This window comes from Doryrhamphus excisus, linkage group LG10, assembly GCF_037039965.1.
Source record: "Doryrhamphus excisus strain RoL-2023G ecotype Guam linkage group LG10, RoL_Dexc_Guam_v1.1, whole genome shotgun sequence".
Lineage (NCBI taxonomy): Eukaryota > Metazoa > Chordata > Actinopteri > Syngnathiformes > Syngnathidae > Doryrhamphus > Doryrhamphus excisus.
Window position 1 is genome coordinate 21,840,177 of NC_136366.1, and position 18,301 is coordinate 21,858,477.

Consider the following 18,301-nt stretch of genomic DNA (forward strand, 5'->3'; position numbering starts at 1 on the left):
TCCCAACAGCTTAGACAAGGTAAGATTACAGTACAGCTGTTGAATGACACCAACATGGTTTAGTTATTCATTCATTTTCTATGTCTCTTATCCTCACTAGGGTGGGGGTATGCTGGAGCCTGATTTGGGGCGAGAGGCGGGGTACACCCTGGACCGGTGGCCAGCCAATCCCAGGGCACATACAGCGCATCCGGAAAGTATTCACAGCGCTTCACTTTTTCCACATTTTGTCAAGTTACAGCCTCATTCCCAATTGTATTAATTTAATCTCTTAGCTCAAAATACTCCATTATGACAATGTGAAAAAGGTTATTATATTTCCAAATCATGTCCAATCAACTGAATTTACTGCAGGTGGACTCCAATTGAGTGTATAGTAGACACCAAAAGTCCAGAAGGAGGCGACTGGCACACTAGTGTGGGAAGTCCATACCTGCATGAGGAAAGTGGAAGTCAAAAAATAATCATTCTAATAATACGATTCCCAATTAAGGGAATAAATCCCAGGTCTTTGGTTTAGTTATGAAATGTTGAATTAATTTCACAGGTACCTCAACCTGTGGCTGTGTTGCGTTTTTGTGCACCGTCATCTGGAAGTAAATACAGCTTTAGTACAAATGCAGTGAAGCTGTTCTGGTTTGAAATAATGTTTTGTAGAAGATGTGTTAAGATCATTTCATTCAAAGAAGGCCATCTTAAAAAATACTACACAATCATATTCAAATAAAGTCAGGGAAAACTAGTTAAACAATCCTGAAAAGCGAGTACATTTATATGGATTTTGAAGTAGATTCAAAGGTAGTTTGGGGTCAAATTTACTAGCAAAGAGTACCTCTTTCATTCAAAAAAAGTAAATTTGACCAGAGTATTTCCCAAGGAAAAGTTGCTTGGGAATTGTGCGTGCAAATTGTTACCTAGCTTTTCTCAAGTAAATGGCACTCCAAATTTTTTTTCAGTGTACTGCCCAGTGGACCGCGACCTCCTCCAGCTGTTTTTGGGAGTTCTTTTGTCTCTGGACTGCTCCATGGTATGCCTTCTGCCCCCATCGCCTTGCTTTTCCTTTTTTGGACTGCACTAATGAATACAGATATTCTGGCTGCCACATGAATTACATGTGCAGCATTCTCCATCCATTTAACAGAATACTGAAGGATGTTGACGCTCAAGAATTTGGTCCCAACAGCTTAGACAAGGTAAGATTACAGTACAGCTGTTGAATGACACCAACATGGTTTAGTTATTCATTCATTTTCTATGTCTCTTATCCTCACTAGGGTGGGGGTATGCTGGAGCCTGATTTGGGGCGAGAGGCGGGGTACACCCTGGACCGGTGGCCAGCCAATCCCAGGGCACATACAGTACATCCGGAAAGTATTCACAGCGCTTCACTTTTTCCACATTTTGTCAAGTTACAGCCTCATTCCCAATTGTATTAATTTAATCTCTTACCTCAAAATTCTACACAAAATACTCCATTATGACAATGTGAAAAAGGTTTTCTTTTTTTTACGTTTTTGAATTTATTAAAAATAGAAAACAAAAAATCACATTTACATAAGTAGTCACAGCCTTTGCCATGAAGCTCAAAATTGAGCTCAGGTGCATCTTTTTTCCACTGATCATCCTTGAGATCTTTCTACAGCGTAATTGGAGTCCACCTGCAGTAAATTCAGTTGATTGGACATGATTTGGAAAATATAATAACTGTCTATATAAGGTCCCACAATATTTTCATCCAGGATATCTCTATATATTGCTGCATTCATTTTTCCTTCTATCCTGACTAGTCGAATAATGGGGGCCACTGTGCTCATTGGGACCTTCAAAGCAGCAGAAATGTTTCTGTATCCTTCCCCAGATTTGTGCCTCAAGACAATCCTGTCTCGCAGGTCTACAGACAGTTCTTTTGACTTCATGCTTGGCGTTTGTGCTCTGACATGCACAGTCAACTGTGGGACCTTATATAGACAGTTATTGTATTTCCAAATCATGTCCAATCAACTGAATTTACTGCAGGTGGACTCCAATTGAGCTGTAGAAAGATCTGTGAATACTTATGTAAATGTGATTTTTTTGGTTTTCTATTTTTAATATATTCAAAACATGAATGTAACATGACAAAATGTAGAAAAAGTGAAGCGCTGTGAATACTTTCCGGATGCACTGTACCTTCATGGAGACAAACGTGTGTTGACGTCTCATGTAAGGTTAGTTGTTGTGACCTTTGACCCGTACTGTGCACTTTGCTTCCTCTGTCTTTCTTGTGGTTGGTTCAGGACTGAGCGATGACATCCTAGAGACTCATTTGGATCTCGACGTGGACCCCATGCTGTACGACTCTGCTGCAAACTCAGACGAGGATGTCGTGTACTCCAGCAGCCCTTTCACTGACTCTCAACTGTTGGACGTATCTTTGCTGCCGCCCGCTCTCTGACATCCCTGCTTTGGACATGGAGGATTGTCCTTGTCTTCAATTGCTGCTTGGAACCCCAGCCAAGCCCGCCTCACCCATGTGTGTGATGAAATGGCATTGTGTATATTATGCAATAAAAAATAAGTCAACTAAAGAGACCCACTCCAAAGGGCTGGCCTCTATGTGGTTTATATACGGTATGAATATATGGGTTGGTCAAGTAGTTCAAGGTGGAGGACAGCTGGGCTATGGTGGGTCCCGTGCCTGTATCTAGTGCGGTTAAAATAGAAGGGTGACCGAGCCAGAACCATGCCGAGGGCAAAGGAGTAGCCCCAAGGAAACCCCTCACCCCCTCCACACCCAATTGTAGACCAGCCCCCAAGGTTCCTAACGCAGCAGGGAGGATACTTAATAGGTATCATAGCTACATGACAACCTTCCCTCAATCGTTGGAACAAAGTGACAATTTGAAATCACTGCAGTACTGCCATAACGCCACTAGGTGACAGCATTGCTCCGCTAACACCCTCATAACTCCGAGTTAACTCCCAAGACCCAAAGTTTCCACCGTTTTGGGAAATGTGGTGCGTAAATCCGTGTAAAAATTGGCCATGAAGCTCAAGCATGCGACGAAACGATGAACATGCACACTGTAAGAAGGCGAATAGATGTTACACGCATTATTTTCATGATTTCTGCTTTTCCATCAACTATTTGTTTTTAGTAGAGATGGTGAAATGAGCCCGAAGCCTCGAAGTGTGTCAAGTCTTCCTGAGTCACACTGCTTCCAAATGGTGACCATTTCATCACGTGACCGCTGACGTCATGAGCATCTTATGTCACAGCGCGCATTGAAACGGACTGGTTATTTTGGCGCTAACTTGTGCATATAATGACCACCAAGCAATTGAACTGTTAATGACATGAACTAATTAAAGCATTTTTGTTTGTAATGGCGATCTGTCTTTCACTCGTTGTAGCGAGATTGCTTTGCCTTCCTTCTTCCACCAGATGTCGCTAATATTGCCTTTGACGGAGACAACGCTCCCAATGTGTTCCGGGACAATGTGAAGGACAACGAAGCTCAAGTTTTCATCTTCCGAGTACACTCGGACGTTAGGAACACACCATTTCCAGCACATGCATATTTCAACTGCTAAACACATTGCTAGACAGTAGAGTGGGATGAATGCCAATAGTGAACTTTTACTGCAACTATGAAGGATGGCCATCTTGAATTGGATGTATAAGTGTTGGATTATTTACCGGTAAATTTTGTAAAGTGGACTGACATGTTGCTACATGTTTCTGGCCTGAAAGGGCCAGCCTTAGAGGGCCAGCCTTAAAGGGCCAGCCTTAGAGGGCCAGCCTTAAAGGCCCAGCTTAAAGGGCCAGCCTTAAAGGGCCAGCCTTAGAGGGCCAGCCTTAAAGGCCCAGCTTAAAGGGCCAGCCTTAAAGGGCCAGCTTAAAGGGCCAGCCTTAGAGGGTCAGCTTTAAAGGGCCAGCTTAAAGGGCCAGCCTTATAGGGCCAGCTTAAAGGGCCAGCCTTAGAGGGCCAGCCTTAGAGGGCCAGCCTTAAAGGGCCAGCCTTAGAGGGCCAGCCTTAGAGGGCCAGCTTAAAGGGCCAGCCTTAAGGGGCCAGCTTAAAGGGCCAGCCTTAAAGGGCCAGCCTTAAAGGGCCAGCTTAAAGGGCCAGCCTTAAAGGGCCAGCTTAAAGGGCCAGCCTTAAAGGGCCAGCCTTAAAGGGCCAGCTTAAAGGGCCAGCCTTAAAGGGCCAGCTTAAAGGGCCAGCCTTAAAGGGCAAGCCTTAAAGGGCCAGCCTTAAAGGGCCAGCTTAAAGGGCCAGCCTTAAAGGGCCAGCTTAAAGGGCCAGCCTTAAAGGGCAAGCCTTAAAGGGCCAGCCTTAAAGGGCCAGCCTTAGAGGGCCAGCTTAAAGGGCCAGCCTTAGAGGGCCAGCTTAAAGGGCCAGCCTTAGAGGGCCAGCTTAAAGGGCCAGCCTTAAAGGGCCAGCCTTAAAGGGCCAGTCCTAAAGGGCCAGCCTTAGAGGGCCAGCCTTAAAGGGCCAGCCTTAAAGGGCCAGCCTTAAAGGGCCAGCCTTAAAGGGCCAGCTTAAAGGGCCAGCCTTAAAGGGCCAGCTTAAAGGGCCAGCCTTAGAGGGCCAGCTTAAAGGGCCAGCCTTAAAGGGCCAGCTTAAAGGGCCAGCCTTAGAGGGCCAGCTTAAAGGGCCAGCCTTAAAGGGCCAGCTTAAAGGGCCAGCCTTAGAGGGCCAGCTTAAAGGGCCAGCCTTAAAGGGCCAGCTTAAAGGGCCAGCCTTAGAGGGCCAGCCTTAAGGGGCCAGCTTAAAGGGCCAGCTTAAAGGGCCAGCCTTAGATGGCCAGCTTAAAGGGCCAGCCTTAGAGGGCCAGCTTAAAGGGCCAGCCTTAAGGGGCCAGCTTAAAGGACCAGCCTTAAAGGGCCAGCCTTAAAGGGCCAGCTTAAAGGGCCAGCCTTAGAGGGCCAGCCTTAAGGGGCCAGCTTAAAGGGCCAGCTTAAAGGGCCAGCCTTAGATGGCCAGCTTAAAGGGCCAGCCTTAGAGGGCCAGCTTAAAGGGCCAGCCTTAAGGGGCCAGCTTAAAGGGCCAGCCTTAAAGGGCCAGCCTTAAAGGGCCAGCCTTAAAGGGCCAGCCTTAGAGGGCCAGCCTTAAAGGGCCAGCCTTAGAGCGCCAGCTTAAAGGGCCAGCCTTAAAGGGCCAGCCTTAGAGGGCCAGCCTTAGAGGGCCAGCTTAAAGGGCCAGCCTTAAAGGGCCAGCCTTAAAGGGCCAGCTTTAAAGGGCCAGCCATAAAGGGCCAGCTTAAAGGGCCAGCCTTAAAGGGCCAGCCTTAAAGGGCCAGCCTTAAAGGGCCAGCCTTAGAGGGCCAGCTTAAAGGGCCAGCCTTAGAGGGCCAGCTTAAAGGGCCAGCCTTAAGGGGCCAGCTTAAAGGGCCAGCCTTAGAGGGCCAGCTTTACAGGGCCAGCTTAAAGGGCCAGCCTTAAGGGGCCAGCTTAAAGGGCCAGCCTTAAAGGGCCAGCTTAAAGGGCCAGCTTAAAGGGCCAGCCTTAAAGGGCCAGCTTAAAGGGCCAGCCTTAAAGGGCCAGCCTTAAAGGGCCAGCTTAAAGGGCCAGCCTTAAAGGGCCAGCCTTAAAGGGCCAGCCTTAAAGGGCCAGCCTTAAAGGGCCAGCTTAAAGGGCCAGCCTAAAGGGCCAGCCTAAAGGGCCAGCCTTAGAGGGCCAGCTTAAAGGGCCAGCTTAAAGGGCCAGCTTAAAGGGCCAGCCTTAAAGGGCCAGTCTTAAAGGGCCAGCCTTAGAGGGCCAGCCTTAAAGGGCCAGCTTAAAGGGCCAGCCTTAGAGGGCCAGCTTAAAGGGCCAGCCTTAAGGGGCCAGCTTAAAGGGCCAGCCTTAAAGGGCCAGCTTAAAGGGCCAGCCTTAAAGGGCCAGCCTTAAAGGGCCAGCTTAAAGGGCCAGCCTTAAAGGGCCAGCTTAAAGGGCCAGCCTTAAAGGGCAAGCCTTAAAGGGCCAGCCTTAAAGGGCCAGCCTTAGAGGGCCAGCTTAAAGGGCCAGCCTTAGAGGGCCAGCTTAAACAGCCAGCCTTAAGGGGCCAGCTTAAAGGGCCAGCCTTAAAGGGCCAGCCTTAAAGGGCCAGCCTTAAAGGGCCAGTCTTAAAGGGCCAGCCTTAGAGGACCAGCCTTAAAGGGCCAGCTTAAAGGGCCAGCTTAAAGGGCCAGCCTTAAGGGGGAGGGCTTAAAGGGCCAGCCTTAAAGGGCCTGCCTTAAAGGGCCAGCTTTAAAGGGCCAGCTTAAAGGGCCAGCCTTAAAGGGCCAGCCTTAAAGGGCCAGCTTAAAGGGCCAGCCTTAAGGGGCCAGCTTAAAGGGCCAGCCTTAAAGGGCAAGCCTTAAAGGGCCAGCCTTAGAGGGCCAGCTTAAAGGGCCAGCCTTAGAGGGCCTGCTTAAAGGGCCAGCCTTAAGGGGCAGGCTTAAAGGGCCAGCCTTAAAGGGCCAGCCTTAAAGGGCCAGCTTAAAGGGCCAGCCTTAAAGGGCCAGCTTAAAGGGCCAGCCTTAAAGGGCCAGCTTAAAGGGCCGGCCTTAAAGGGCCAGCCTTAAGGGGCCAGCTTAAAGGGCCAGCTTAAAGGGCCAGCCTTAGAGGGCCAGCTTAAAGGGCCAGCCTTAAGGGGCCAGCTTAAAGGGCCAGCCTTAAAGGGCCAGCCTTAGAGGGCCAGCTTAAAGGGCCAGCCTTAGAGGGCCAGCTTAAAGGGCCAGCCTTAAGGGGCCAGCTTAAAGGGCCAGCCTCAAAGGGCCAGCCTTAAAGGGCCAGCTTAAAGGGCCAGCCTCAAAGGGCCAGCCTTAAAGGGCCAGCTTAAAGGGCCAGCCTTAAAGGGCCAGCTTAAAGGGCCAGCCTTAAAGGGCCAGCCTTAAAGGGCCAGCTTAAAGGGCCAGCTTTAAAGGGCCAGCTTAAAGGGCCAGCCTTAAAGGGCCAGCCTTAAAGGGCCAGCCTTAGAGGGCCAGCTTAAAGGGCCAGCCTTAAGGGGCCAGCTTAAAGGGCCAGCTTAAAAGGCCAGCCTTAGAGGGCCAGCTTAAAGGGCCAGCCTAAAGGGGCCAGCTTAAAGGGCCAGCCTTAAAGGGCAAGCCTTAAAGGGCCAGCCTTAGAGGGCCAGCTTAAAGGGCCAGCCTTAAGGGGCCAGCCTTAAAGGGCCAGCCTTAAAGGGCCAGCCTTAAGGGACCAGCTTAAAGGGCCAGCCTTAAAGGGCCAGTCTTAAAGGGCCAGCCTTAGAGGGCCAGCCTTAAAGGGCCAGCTTAAAGGGCCAGCCTTAAAGGGCCAGCTTAAAAGGCCAGCCTTAAAGGGCCAGCTTAAAGGGCCAGCCTTAGATGGCCAGCCTTAAGGGGCCAACTTAAAGGGCCAGCCTTAAAGGGCCAGCCTTAAAGGGCCAGCCTTAAAGGGCCAGCCTTAAAGGGCCAGCCTTAAAGGGCCAGCTTAAAGGGCCAGCTTAAAGGGCCAGCCTTAGAGGGCCAGCTTAAAGGGCCAGCCTTAAGGGGCCAGCTTAAAGGGCCAGCCTTAAAGGGCCAGCCTTAGAGGGCCAGCCTTAGAGGGCCAGCTTAAAGGGCCAGCCTTAGAGGGCCAGCTTAAAGGGCCAGCCTTAAGGGGCCAGCTTAAAGGGCCAGCCTCAAAGGGCCAGCCTTAAAGGGCCAGCTTAAAGGGCCAGCCTTAAAGGGCCAGCTTAAAGGGCCAGCCTTAAAGGGCCAGCCTTAAAGGGCCAGCTTAAAGGGCCAGCCTTAAAGGGCAAGCCTTAAAGGGCCAGCCTTAAAGGGCCAGCCTTAAAGGGCCAGCCTTAAAGGGCCAGCCTTAAAGGGCCAGCTTAAAGGGCCAGCCTTAAAGGGCCAGCCTTAAAGGGCCAGCTTAAAGGGCCAGCCTTAAAGGGCATGCTTAAAGGGCCAGCCTTAGAGGGCCAGCTTAAAGGGCCAGCCTTAAGGGGCCAGCTTAAAGGGCCAGCCTTAAAGGGCCAGCCTTAAAGGGCCAGTCTTAAAGGGCCAGCCTTAGAGGGCCAGCCTTAAAGGGCCAGCTTAAAGGGCCAGCCTTAGAGGGCCAGCTTAAAGGGCCAGCCTTAAGGGGCCAGCTTAAAGGGCCAGCCTTAAAGGGCCAGCTTAAAGGGCCAGCCTTAAAGGGCCAGCCTTAAAGGGCCAGCTTAAAGGGCCAGCCTTAAAGGGCCAGCTTAAAGGGCCAGCCTTAAAGGGCAAGCCTTAAAGGGCCAGCCTTAAAGGGCCAGCCTTAGAGGGCCAGCTTAAAGGGCCAGCCTTAGAGGGCCAGCTTAAACAGCCAGCCTTAAGGGGCCAGCTTAAAGGGCCAGCCTTAAAGGGCCAGCCTTAAAGGGCCAGTCTTAAAGGGCCAGCCTTAGAGGACCAGCCTTAAAGGGCCAGCTTAAAGGGCCAGCTTAAAGGGCCAGCCTTAAGGGGGAGGGCTTAAAGGGCCAGCCTTAAAGGGCCTGCCTTAAAGGGCCAGCTTTAAAGGGCCAGCTTAAAGGGCCAGCCTTAAAGGGCCAGCCTTAAAGGGCCATCTTAAAGGGCCAGCCTTAAGGGGCCAGCTTAAAGGGCCAGCCTTAAAGGGCAAGCCTTAAAGGGCCAGCCTTAGAGGGCCAGCTTAAAGGGCCAGCTTAAAGGGCCAGCCTTAGAGGGCCTGCTTAAAGGGCCAGCCTTAAGGGGCCAGCTTAAAGGGCCAGCCTTAAAGGGCCAGCCTTAAAGGGCCAGCTTAAAGGGCCAGCCTTAAAGGGCCAGCTTAAAGGGCCAGCCTTAAAGGGCCAGCTTAAAGGGCCGGCCTTAAAGGGCCAGCCTTAAGGGGCCAGCTTAAAGGGCCAGCTTAAAGGGCCAGCCTTAGAGGGCCAGCTTAAAGGGCCAGCCTTAAGGGGCCAGCTTAAAGGGCCAGCCTTAAAGGGCAAGCCTTAAAGGGCCAGCCTTAGAGGGCCAGCTTAAAGGGCCAGCCTTAGAGGGCCAGCTTAAAGGGCCAGCCTTAAGGGGCCAGCTTAAAGGGCCAGCCTCAAAGGGCCAGCCTTAAAGGGCCAGCTTAAAGGGCCAGCCTTAAAGGGCCAGCTTAAAGGGCCAGCCTTAAAGGGCCAGCCTTAAAGGGCCAGCTTAAAGGGCCAGCTTTAAAGGGCCAGCTTAAAGGGCCAGCCTTAAAGGGCAAGCCTTAAAGGGCCAGCCTTAAAGGGCCAGCCTTAGAGGGCCAGCTTAAAGGGCCAGCCTTAGAGGGCCAGCTTAAAGGGCCAGCCTTAAGGGGCCAGCTTAAAGGGCCAGCCTTAAAGGGCCAGCCTTAAAGGGCCAGTCTTAGAGGGCCAGCCTTAGAGGGCCAGCCTTAAAGGGCCAGCCTTAAAGGGCCAGCCTTAGAGGGCCAGCCTTAAAGGGCCAGCTTTAAAGGGCCAGTCTTAAAGGGCCAGCCTTAGAGGGCCAGCCTTAAAGGGCCAGCTTAAAGGGCCGGCCTTAAAGGGCCAGCCTTAAAGGGCCAGCTTAAAGGGCCAGCCTTAAAGGGCCAGCTTAAAGGGCCAGCCTTAGAGGGCCAGCCTTAAGGGGCCAGCTTAAAGGGCCAGCCTTAAAGGGCCAGCCTTAGAGGGCCAGCTTAAAGGGCCAGCCTTAAGGGGCCAGCTTAAAGGGCCAGCCTTAAAGGGCCAGCCTTAGATGGCCAGCTGAAAGGGCCAGCCTTAGAGGGCCAGCTTAAAGGGCAAGCCTTAAGGGGCCAGCTTAAAGGGCCAGCCTTAAAGGGCCAGCCTTAAAGGGCCAGTCTTAAAGGGCCAGCCTTAGAGGGCCAGCTTTAAAGGGCCAGCTTAAAGGGCCAGCCTTAAAGGGCCAGCCTTAAAGGGCCAGGTTAAAGGGCCAGCCTTAGAGGGCAAGCCTTAAGGGGCCAGCTTAAAGGGCCAGCCTTATAGGGCCAGCCTTAAAGGGCCAGCTTAAAGGGCCAGCCTTAAAGGGCCAGCTTAAAGGGCCAGCCTTAAAGGGCCAGCCTTAGAGGGCCAGCTTAAAGGGCCAGCCTTAGAGGGCCAGCTTAAAGGGCCAGCCTTAAGGGACCAGCTTAAAGGGCCAGCCTTAAAGGGCCAGTCTTAAAGGGCCAGCCTTAGAGGGCCAGCCTTAAAGGGCCAGCTTAAAGGGCCAGCCTTAAAGGGCCAGCTTAAAGGGCCAGCCTTAAGGGGCCAGCTTAAAGGTCCAGCCTTAAAGGGCAAGCCTTAAAGGGCCAGCCTTAGAATGCCAGCCTTAGAGGGCCAGCTTAAAGGGCCAGCCTTAGAGGGCCAGCTTAAAGGGCCAGCCTTAAGGGGCCAGCTTAAAGGGCCAGCCTCAAAGGGCCAGCCTTAAAGGGCCAGCCTTAAAGGGCCAGCTTAAAGGGCCAGCTTAAAGGGCCAGCCTTAAAGGGCCAGCCTTAAAGGGCCAGCTTAAAGGGCCAGCCTTAAAGGGCCAGCTTAAAGGGCCAGCCTTAAAGGGCCAGCCTTAGAGGGCCAGCTTAAAGGGCCAGCCTTAGAGGGCCAGCTTAAAGGGCCAGCCTTAAGGGACCAGCTTAAAGGGCCAGCCTTAAAGGGCCAGCCTTAAAGGGCCAGCTTAAAGGGCCAGCTTAAAGGGCCAGCCTTAGAGGGCCAGCTTAAAGGGCCAGCCTTAAAGGGCCAGCTTAAAGGGCCAGCCTTAAAGGGCAAGCCTTAAAGGGCCAGCCTTAGAGGGCCAGCCTTAGAGGGCCAGCTTAAAGGGCCAGCCTTAGAGGGCCAGCTTAAAGGGCCAGCCTTAGAGGGCCAGCTTAAAGGGCCAGCCTTAGAGGGCCAGCTTAAAGGGCCAGCCTCAAAGGGCCAGCCTTAAAGGGCCAGCTTAAAGGGCCAGCCTTAAAGGGCCAGCTTAAAGGGCCAGCCTTAAAGGGCCAGCCTTAAAGGGCCAGCTTAAAGGGCCAGCCTTAAAGGGCCAGCTTAAAGGGCCAGCCTTAAAGGGCCAGCTTAAAGGGCCAGCCTTAGAGGGCCAGCTTAAAGGGCCAGCCTTAAGGGGCCAGCTTAAAGGGCCAGCCTTAAAGGGCCAGCCTTAAAGGGCCAGTCTTAAAGGGCCAGCCTTAGAGGGCCAGCCTTAAAGGGCCAGCTTAAAGGGCCAGCCTTAAAGGGCCAGCCTTAGAGGGCCAGCTTAAAGGGCCAGCCTTAGAGGGCCAGCTTAAAGGGCCAGCCTTAAGGGGCCAGCTTAAAGGGCCAGCCTTAAAGGGCCAGCCTTAAGGGGCCAGCTTAAAGGGCCAGCCTTAAAGGGCCAGCCTTAAAGGGCCAGCTTAAAGGGCCAGCCTTAAAGGGCCAGCTTAAAGGGCCAGCCTTAAAGGGCCAGCTTAAAGGGCCGGCCTTAAAGGGCCAGCCTTAAGGGGCCAGCTTAAAGGGCCAGCTTAAAGGGCCAGCCTTAGAGGGCCAGCTTAAAGGGCCAGCCTTAAGGGGCCAGCTTAAAGGGCCAGCCTTAAAGGGCAAGCCTTAAAGGGCCAGCCTTAGAGGGCCAGCTTAAAGGGCCAGCCTTAGAGGGCCAGCTTAAAGGGCCAGCCTTAAGGGGCCAGCTTAAAGGGCCAGCCTCAAAGGGCCAGCCTTAAAGGGCCAGCTTAAAGGGCCAGCCTCAAAGGGCCAGCCTTAAAGGGCCAGCTTAAAGGGCCAGCCTTAAAGGGCCAGCTTAAAGGGCCAGCCTTAAAGGGCCAGCCTTAAAGGGTCAGCTTAAAGGGCCAGCTTTAAAGGGCCAGCTTAAAGGGCCAGCCTTAAAGGGCCAGCCTTAAAGGGCCAGCCTTAAAGGGCCAGCCTTAAAGGGCCAGCCTTAAAGGGCCAGCTTAAAGGGCCAGCTTAAAGGGCCAGCCTTAGAGGGCCAGCTTAAAGGGCCAGCCTTAAGGGGCCAGCTTAAAGGGCCAGCCTTAAAGGGCAAGCCTTAAAGGGCCAGCCTTAGAGGGCCAGCCTTAGAGGGCCAGCCTTAGAGGGCCAGCTTAAAGGGCCAGCCTTAGAGGGCCAGCTTAAAGGGCCAGCCTTAAGGGGCCAGCTTAAAGGGCCAGCCTCAAAGGGCCAGCCTTAAAGGGCCAGCTTAAAGGGCCAGCCTTAAAGGGCCAGCTTAAAGGGCCAGCCTTAAAGGGCCAGCCTTAAAGGGCCATCTTAAAGGGCCAGCCTTAAAGGGCAAGCCTTAAAGGGCCAGCCTTAAAGGGCCAGCCTTAAAGGGCCAGCTTAAAGGGCCAGCCTTAAAGGGCCAGCCTTAAAGGGCCAGCTTAAAGGGCCAGCCTTAAAGGGCCAGCTTAAAGGGCCAGCCTTAGAGGGCCAGCTTAAAGGGCCAGCCTTAAGGGGCCAGCTTAAAGGGCCAGCCTTAAAGGGCCAGCCTTAAAGGGCCAGTCTTAAAGGGCCAGCCTTAGAGGGCCAGCCTTAAAGGGCCAGCTTAAAGGGCCAGCCTTAAGGGACCAGCTTAAAGGGCCAGCCTTAAAGGGCCAGCCTTAAAGGGCCAGCTTAAAGGGCCAGCTTAAAGGGCCAGCCTTAGAGGGCCAGCTTAAAGGGCCAGCCTTAAAGGGCCAGCTTAAAGGGCCAGCCTTAAAGGGCAAGCCTTAAAGGGCCAGCCTTAGAGGGCCAGCCTTAGAGGGCCAGCTTAAAGGGCCAGCCTTAGAGGGCCAGCTTAAAGGGCCAGCCTTAGAGGGCCAGCTTAAAGGGCCAGCCTCAAAGGGCCAGCCTTAAAGGGCCAGCTTAAAGGGCCAGCCTTAAAGGGCCAGCTTAAAGGGCCAGCCTTAAAGGGCCAGCCTTAAAGGGCCAGCTTAAAGGGCCAGCCTTAAAGGGCCAGCTTAAAGGGCCAGCCTTAAAGGGCAAGCCTTAAAGGGCCAGCCTTAAAGGGCCAGCCTTAAAGGGCCAGCTTAAAGGGCCAGCCTTAAAGGGCCAGCTTAAAGGGCCAGCCTTAAAGGGCCAGCTTAAAGGGCCAGCCTTAGAGGGCCAGCTTAAAGGGCCAGCCTTAAGGGGCCAGCTTAAAGGGCCAGCCTTAAAGGGCCAGCCTTAAAGGGCCAGTCTTAAAGGGCCAGCCTTAGAGGGCCAGCCTTAAAGGGCCAGCTTAAAGGGCCAGCCTTAAAGGGCCAGCCTTAGAGGGCCAGCTTAAAGGGCCAGCCTTAGAGGGCCAGCTTAAAGGGCCAGCCTTAAGGGGCCAGCTTAAAGGGCCAGCCTTAAAGGGCCAGCCTTAAGGGGCCAGCTTAAAGGGCCAGCCTTAAAGGGCCAGCCTTAAAGGGCCAGCTTAAAGGGCCAGCCTTAAAGGGCCAGCTTAAAGGGCCAGCCTTAAAGGGCCAGCTTAAAGGGCCGGCCTTAAAGGGCCAGCCTTAAGGGGCCAGCTTAAAGGGCCAGCTTAAAGGGCCAGCCTTAGAGGGCCAGCTTAAAGGGCCAGCCTTAAGGGGCCAGCTTAAAGGGCCAGCCTTAAAGGGCAAGCCTTAAAGGGCCAGCCTTAGAGGGCCAGCTTAAAGGGCCAGCCTTAGAGGGCCAGCTTAAAGGGCCAGCCTTAAGGGGCCAGCTTAAAGGGCCAGCCTCAAAGGGCCAGCCTTAAAGGGCCAGCTTAAAGGGCCAGCCTCAAAGGGCCAGCCTTAAAGGGCCAGCTTAAAGGGCCAGCCTTAAAGGGCCAGCTTAAAGGGCCAGCCTTAAAGGGCCAGCCTTAAAGGGCCAGCTTAAAGGGCCAGCTTTAAAGGGCCAGCTTAAAGGGCCAGCCTTAAAGGGCCAGCCTTAAAGGGCCAGCCTTAAAGGGCCAGCCTTAAAGGGCCAGCCTTAAAGGGCCAGCCTTAAAGGGCCAGCTTAAAGCGCCAGCTTAAAGGGCCAGCCTTAGAGGGCCAGCTTAAAGGGCCAGCCTTAAGGGGCCAGCTTAAAGGGCCAGCCTTAAAGGGCAAGCCTTAAAGGGCCAGCCTTAGAGGGCCAGCCTTAGAGGGCCAGCCTTAGAGGGCCAGCTTAAAGGGCCAGCCTTAGAGGGCCAGCTTAAAGGGCCAGCCTTAAGGGGCCAGCTTAAAGGGCCAGCCTCAAAGGGCCAGCCTTAAAGGGCCAGCTTAAAGGGCCAGCCTTAAAGGGCCAGCTTAAAGGGCCAGCCTTAAAGGGCCAGCCTTAAAGGGCCATCTTAAAGGGCCAGCCTTAAAGGGCAAGCCTTAAAGGGCCAGCCTTAAAGGGCCAGCCTTAAAGGGCCAGCTTAAAGGGCCAGCCTTAAAGGGCCAGCCTTAAAGGGCCAGCTTAAAGGGCCAGCCTTAAAGGGCCAGCTTAAAGGGCCAGCCTTAGAGGGCCAGCTTAAAGGGCCAGCCTTAAGGGGCCAGCTTAAAGGGCCAGCCTTAAAGGGCCAGCCTTAAAGGGCCAGTCTTAAAGGGCCAGCCTTAGAGGGCCAGCCTTAAAGGGCCAGCTTAAAGGGCCAGCCTTAAGGGACCAGCTTAAAGGGCCAGCCTTAAAGGGCCAGCCTTAAAGGGCCAGCTTAAAGGGCCAGCTTAAAGGGCCAGCCTTAGAGGGCCAGCTTAAAGGGCCAGCCTTAAAGGGCCAGCTTAAAGGGCCAGCCTTAAAGGGCAAGCCTTAAAGGGCCAGCCTTAGAGGGCCAGCCTTAGAGGGCCAGCTTAAAGGGCCAGCCTTAGAGGGCCAGCTTAAAGGGCCAGCCTTAGAGGGCCAGCTTAAAGGGCCAGCCTCAAAGGGCCAGCCTTAAAGGGCCAGCTTAAAGGGCCAGCCTTAAAGGGCCAGCTTAAAGGGCCAGCCTTAAAGGGCCAGCCTTAAAGGGCCAGCTTAAAGGGCCAGCCTTAAAGGGCCAGCTTAAAGGGCCAGCCTTAAAGGGCAAGCCTTAAAGGGCCAGCCTTAAAGGGCCAGCCTTAAAGGGCCAGCTTAAAGGGCCAGCCTTAAAGGGCCAGCCTTAAAGGGCCAGCTTAAAGGGCCAGCCTTAGAGGGCCAGCTTAAAGGGCCAGCCTTAAGGGGCCAGCTTAAAGGGCCAGCCTTAAAGGGCCAGCCTTAAAGGGCCAGTCTTAAAGGGCCAGCCTTAGAGGGCCAGCCTTAAAGGGCCAGCTTAAAGGGCCAGCCTTAAAGGGCCAGCCTTAGAGGGCCAGCTTAAAGGGCCAGCCTTAGAGGGCCAGCTTAAAGGGCCAGCCTTAAGGGGCCAGCTTAAAGGGCCAGCCTTAAAGGGCCAGCCTTAAGGGGCCAGCTTAAAGGGCCAGCCTTAAAGGGCCAGCCTTAAAGGGCCAGCTTAAAGGGCCAGCCTTAAAGGGCCAGCTTAAAGGGCCAGCCTTAAAGGGCCAGCTTAAAGGGCCGGCCTTAAAGGGCCAGCCTTAAGGGGCCAGCTTAAAGGGCCAGCTTAAAGGGCCAGCCTTAGAGGGCCAGCTTAAAGGGCCAGCCTTAAGGGGCCAGCTTAAAGGGCCAGCCTTAAAGGGCAAGCCTTAAAGGGCCAGCCTTAGAGGGCCAGCTTAAAGGGCCAGCCTTAGAGGGCCAGCTTAAAGGGCCAGCCTTAAGGGGCCAGCTTAAAGGGCCAGCCTCAAAGGGCCAGCCTTAAAGGGCCAGCTTAAAGGGCCAGCCTCAAAGGGCCAGCCTTAAAGGGCCAGCTTAAAGGGCCAGCCTTAAAGGGCCAGCTTAAAGGGCCAGCCTTAAAGGGCCAGCCTTAAAGGGCCAGCTTAAAGGGCCAGCTTTAAAGGGCCAGCTTAAAGGGCCAGCCTTAAAGGGCCAGCCTTAAAGGGCCAGCCTTAAAGGGCCAGCCTTAGAGGGCCAGCTTAAAGGGCCAGCCTTAAGGGGCCAGCTTAAAGGGCCAGCTTAAAGGGCCAGCCTTAGAGGGCCAGCTTAAAGGGCCAGCTTAAAGGGCCAGCCTTAAAGGGCAAGCCTTAAAGGGCCAGCCTTAGAGGGCCAGCTTAAAGGGCCAGCCTTAGAGGGCCAGCTTAAAGGGCCAGCCTTAAGGGGCCAGCCTTAAAGGGCCAGCCTTAAAGGGCCAGCCTTAAGGGACCAGCTTAAAGGGCCAGCCTTAAAGGGCCAGTCTTAAAGGGCCAGCCTTAGAGGGCCAGCCTTAAAGGGCCAGCTTAAAGGGCCAGCCTTAAAGGGCCAGCTTAAAAGGCCAGCCTTAAAGGGCCAGCTTAAAGGGCCAGCCTTAGATGGCCAGCCTTAAGGGGCCAACTTAAAGGGCCAGCTTAAAGGGCCAGCCTTAAAGGGCCAGCCTTAAAGGGCCAGCCTTAAAGGGCCAGCCTTAAAGGGCCAGCCTTAAAGGGCCAGCTTAAAGGGCCAGCTTAAAGGGCCAGCCTTAGAGGGCCAGCTTAAAGGGCCAGCCTTAAGGGGCCAGCTTAAAGGGCCAGCCTTAAAGGGCAAGCCTTAAAGGGCCAGCCTTAGAGGGCCAGCCTTAGAGGGCCAGCCTTAGAGGGCCAGCTTAAAGGGCCAGCCTTAGAGGGCCAGCTTAAAGGGCCAGCCTTAAGGGGCCAGCTTAAAGGGCCAGCCTCAAAGGGCCAGCCTTAAAGGGCCAGCTTAAAGGGCCAGCCTTAAAGGGCCAGCTTAAAGGGCCAGCCTTAAAGGGCCAGCCTTAAAGGGCCATCTTAAAGGGCCAGCCTTAAAGGGCAAGCCTTAAAGGGCCAGCCTTAAAGGGCCAGCCTTAAAGGGCCAGCTTAAAGGGCCAGCCTTAAAGGGCCAGCCTTAAAGGGCCAGCTTAAAGGGCCAGCCTTAAAGGGCCAGCTTAAAGGGCCAGCCTTAGAGGGCCAGCTTAAAGGGCCAGCCTTAAGGGGCCAGCTTAAAGGGCCAGCCTTAAAGGGCCAGCCTTAAAGGGCCAGTCTTAAAGGGCCAGCCTTAGAGGGCCAGCCTTAAAGGGCCAGCTTAAAGGGCCAGCCTTAGAGGGCCAGCTTAAAGGGCCAGCCTTAAGGGGCCAGCTTAAAGGGCCAGCCTTAAAGGGCCAGCTTAAAGGGCCAGCCTTAAAGGGCCAGCCTTAAAGGGCCAGCTTAAAGGGCCAGCCTTAAAGGGCCAGCTTAAAGGGCCAGCCTTAAATGGCAGGCCTTAAAGGGCCAGCCTTAAAGGGCCAGCCTTAGAGGGCCAGCTTAAAGGGCCAGCCTTAGAGGGCCAGCTTAAACAGCCAGCCTTAAGGGGCCAGCTTAAAGGGCCAGCCTTAAAGGGCCAGCCTTAAAGGGCCAGTCTTAAAGGGCCAGCCTTAGAGGACCAGCCTTAAAGGGCCAGCTTAAAGGGCCAGCTTAAAGGGCCGACTTAAGGGGGAGGGCTTAAAGGGCCAGCCTTAAAGGGCCTGCCTTAAAGGGCCAGCTTTAAAGGGCCAGCTTAAAGGGCCAGCCTTAAAGGGCCAGCCTTAAAGGGCCAGCTTAAAGGGCCAGCCTTAAGGGGCCAGCTTAAAGGGCCAGCCTTAAAGGGCAAGCCTTAAAGGGCCAGCCTTAGAGGGCCAGCTTAAAGGGCCAGCCTTAGAGGGCCTGCTTAAAGGGCCAGCCTTAAGGGGCCAGCTTAAAGGGCCAGCCTTAAAGGGCCAGCCTTAAAGGGCCAGCTTAAAGGGCCAGCCTTAAAGGGCCAGCTTAAAGGGCCAGCCTTAAAGGGCCAGCTTAAAGGGCCGGCCTTAAAGGGCCAGCCTTAAGGAGCCAGCTTAAAGGGCCAGCTTAAAGGGCCAGCCTTAGAGGGCCAGCTTAAAGGGCCAGCCTTAAGGGGCCAGCTTAAAGGACCAGCCTTAAAGGGCAAGCCTTAAAGGGCCAGCCTTAGAGGGCCAGCTTAAAGGGCCAGCCTTAGAGGGCCAGCTTAAAGGGCCAGCCTTAAGGGGCCAGCTTAAAGGGCCAGCCTCAAAGGGCCAGCCTTAAAGGGCCAGCTTAAAGGGCCAGCCTTAAAGGGCCAGCTTAAAGGGCCAGCCTTGAAGGGCCAGCCTTAAAGGGCCAGCTTAAAGGGCCAGCTTTAAAGGGCCAGCTTAAAGGGCCAGCCTTAAAGGGCAAGCCTTAAAGGGCCAGCCTTAAAGGGCCAGCCTTAGAGGGCCAGCTTAAAGGGCCAGCCTTAGAGGGCCAGCTTAAAGGGCCAGCCTTAAGGGGGCAGCTTAAAGGGCCAGCCTTAAAGGGCCAGCCTTAAAGGGCCAGTCTTAAAGGGCCAGCCTTAGAGGGCCAGCCTTAAAGGGCCAGCCTTAAAGGGCCAGCCTTAAAGGGCCAGCCTTAGAGGGCCAGCCTTAAAGGGCCAGCTTTAAAGGGCCAGTCTTAAAGGGCCAGCCTTAGAGGGCCAGCCTTAAAGGGCCAGCTTAAAGGGCCAGCCTTAAAGGGCCAGCTTAAAGGGCCGGCCTTAAAGGGCCAGCCTTAAAGGGCCAGCTTAAAGGGCCAGCCTTAAAGGGCCAGCTTAAAGGGCCAGCCTTAGAGGGCCAGCCTTAAGGGGCCAGCTTAAAGGGCCAGCCTTAAAGGGCCAGCCTTAGAGGGCCAGCTTAAAGGGCCAGCCTTAGAGGGCCAGCCTTAAGGGGCCAGCTTAAAGGG

At 54.1% G+C, this 18,301-nt stretch overlaps 1 long non-coding RNA gene across 1 annotated transcript; it reads left to right on the forward strand.

The window, feature by feature from the left end:
- The first annotated feature begins 1,523 nt into the window (after positions 1-1,523).
- LOC144901194 (uncharacterized) lies at positions 1,524-3,366 on the forward strand. Its single transcript, XR_013629344.1, has 2 exons — positions 1,524-2,207; positions 2,277-3,366. It is a non-coding gene; the product is annotated as an uncharacterized LOC144901194 (long non-coding RNA).
- Positions 3,367-18,301: the final 14,935 nt, after the last annotated feature.